Genomic DNA, 3,367 nt, shown 5'->3' on the forward strand with positions numbered 1-3,367 from the left:
GCCCCTCCTCGTCCGCTCTTATATTAAAACCCCGCCCGGGGCCCTCCCCTCCTTAAAGTTCCACCGGCCGGCCCCGCCCTGGGTTTCCCCCCCCCCCCCCACCTCCTGTACCGAGTCAAGGAAGGAGAAGGGAAAACTTCCCTTCAATTCCGATCTAACCTCCTATTTCTTCCTATTCGCGAAATAACCCTCCCACCTCTCTCAAACTCTTTTCACGGATATGTCCTTCCACCTTCCAAAAATAATCGCAAATAAGCCCCTGGTTTCTCGCAGTTTAGTCCTAAACCTTGTTTAAAGCCCCTAACACTCCGTTAACTCGTCATTTCATGCGCCAAACTTTCTCCAATTAACCCCAAATTCGACCACGACATCCTCCAATATACTTCCGCCGAGGCATATCCAAATTTCATGAAAATACTCATTCCTTCAATTTTCCGTTCGCATTCTCTGTTCGTAGCTCAATGGGTAAAACTTTAATTTTCTTTTATTTATAGTGTGCTCGATTTTATATGCCATAGATCGCGGAGTACCCGAGGAGGAGCACAAGGAGGAGTTTGATCGCGAGCTCGAGCCCGAAGACCAGCACTGCGACCAGGAACTCCCGGAAGGCTTTGAGGACGGCAAGTCCAATCTCACCCTTTGATGCATATTTATCCTAGTTTTTCAAACACAATCTATTGGCCTATTTTATAAATTGCATATTGTTTTACTGCTGAAACATGGTTGGATAGCCACCCCTTGATTGTCATGGTTATTCCTTGATTCACTTATAATTATCTCTAAATATGACTTGCTCTGTTTGGATGATAATTACTGCTAGAATGCTTAGGACCTTGTTACTCAATTCAATCATGACTACAATGTGTTTTGTTGAAAAATAAATGTGTGAGTGTTTTAAAAAAAGGTTTTCGGAAATGAAGGAAAGACATGCTTAGATGGGATGGGTGGGTGTTTCTTGTGTGAAATGCCAATAAGTTGGGCTCGTACCTTTGAGGTTGAGCAAGGTTGGGAGATATCCATCCTGTCACAAATTAAGGACGAGTTGATGTGTCATCTTGCCTAACCCAACCATCGTGCAACCACTCGACCGTTGTATGCGGCAACGGCTTAGCATAAATCCCACTAGCTAGACTGTTAGTCATTAGGTGAGCTGGCGAGCAACAGAAGACCATGGAGAAGGAAAAAGAACTGTGTGAACTTATATCCCGGTTAAGACCTCGTTGGTAGGTCGTTAACCCCTTGGTTGCTTCCGTGTTGACTAGTCAGTCTTAGCTAAGGTGGGTAATGGCTTTGATAGGATCTGCACCGGCACTAAGGTGATCGTGCTGCGGTACCCTACTTGTGGGAAAAGTGTACAACATCTGCAGAGTTAAAACCTATCAGGACAGCCGTGTCCACGGTATTAGTTACGGCCTGGTCACATAACTAGTACTTGGAGATGGGTGATTTTCTTGGCGTGTGTTGGATTTCGGAAGTGTCCGACAGTTGTGCCGTGAGCTATTGCGGACGGGGAGTCCGATAGCATTAAAACTTGGATCCTTTGTGTAGGATCAACCCCACTTAATGATTCGGTTACTAAAACAAATATTTTGCGAAAACTCTTTTGAGAATGAACCCTTGCATGTGTTGAAAATCTAGCTTTACTGCAAATAAACTTTAACCTTATCCTTGATATATCCTGTGTATACTCTTGATTGTATCCCCTTCGTGGATGGGGTTGGACTTGTTGAGTACTTTTATACTCACCCTTGTTTTGTTGCTTCAGAGGAAGACCCGGATTTCGTCGCCGAGGATTTCGAGTAGGAGGTCGCTTCCGCACCCAACGCTGCGTGTGGTGTTAGTCTTTGCGGAATGTGTCGTTGTCAAGATTTGCGGATCAAGACTTAGACTAGTAAATTTCTTTTATGCGCGTAAGGCTTCGGATGGTGGTGTGGGAGACACGGGGTTAGACTGGTTCGGGCAAAAGGAGGCCCTACGTCCAGTATTGAGACTGCTCGTGTTACCTAGGCGGGGTTCTGTAGTAGGGGTTACAGAGGGGCGAGAGATGGAACTGATCCCAGGTCTCTTGAGAGTGCATGTGCTCTAAGGGAGTGTGAGTGTGTGCTGTTTGCTTGAGAGAAAGAGTCTCCCTGTCTCAGGACCCCCGGTCCTCCTTTTATAGCGCAAGAAGGAGCTCGGGGTTACAGTTGATACAGGCGTCCCGAGGAGAGGAAGAAGGGATAAGCTAAGTAGAAAAATAATACAAAGGGAGGGTCCCAAGGCCGCCGCTCTTGCGCTGGCCTCCGGTCCCTGTCAGCATGTCCGGCGAGGGAGGGCGATTCCTTCCCGATCTTGTCGATGATCTCCCTGGTCGCCGTCGCCGTCGAGCGTGATGATGATCCTCAGCCTCGGCATCCGCGCCTGCCGAGGAGGAGGTCCGATTCAGTTGCCCCGCCGATTACCGTAAGGCCCGGACGTCGCATCCCTGAAACTGCCGTTGGGAGCACGGGGCGCGAGAGCAAGTGACGCGCCCTCTTGTGCCGTTCGGCGCAGCTCATGAGTACCCTGTGGCAAATCAGAAGGAGCTGTGGCCACTGCAGCCCGCGCCGCACGGCCGCGCACCGGTATTCGTGACCGGTTTCGTTGGGGATGCCGCTCCCTTTTGGCTTGACAGGGCCGCGGGGCATTTATGGCGAGGTCGATAGGGGGATCCACGAGATCGTTATCCTGATCCTCCAGTCCGCGCCCGAGGCGAATATCCGTCTTGTGGACCCGAGTGAGTCCGACCCCCGCGCCCAGGGTCGGGCGAGGCGGAGTTTCTGTGGTGGGGGTCGGGCGCTCCCGACCCCGGTTCCCTGGGTCGGGCGAGGCGGAACCTTGCGGCGAGGGGTCGAGCGCTCCCGACCCTGGGACCGCAGTCGGGCGAGGCGGAGTCCCTCCATCGAGGGGTCGGGATTGTCCGACCCCGGGACCCTGGGTCGGGTGAGACGGAGTGGGATGTTTTATGCCTGTACTGGGTCGGCTGTAATTGTAATTACCGCTGGCGGGCCTAGGCCTTCATGACTGTTGCTTTAAGCGGCATTAGGAGGTCGTTAATATTTCCCCCAACAGAATGCTTCCGCTGACGCTTAGTTCCGATTGCAGCCCGGAGTCCGACTGGACTACAACTTGGATATGGATCGTTGTTGGTTTAGTTCTCCTTTGGGTGTGGCTTGCCCGCCCGCTCCTTCTGGAGTTGTACGGTTTTTGAACCATCTGTTGAATAAATGTGTTATTAGCCTCCTGGGACTGATATATGTATCATATTTAGTCTCTAGGACGCTTCAAAAAGAAACGTACGAAACTAGTTTTTGGAAGCACCCTTTGACGGAGCTCCATAAAAATCTTG

The sequence above is a fragment of the Setaria italica genome, chromosome III, assembly GCF_000263155.2.
Source record: "Setaria italica strain Yugu1 chromosome III, Setaria_italica_v2.0, whole genome shotgun sequence".
Classification (NCBI taxonomy): Eukaryota; Viridiplantae; Streptophyta; class Magnoliopsida; order Poales; family Poaceae; genus Setaria; species Setaria italica.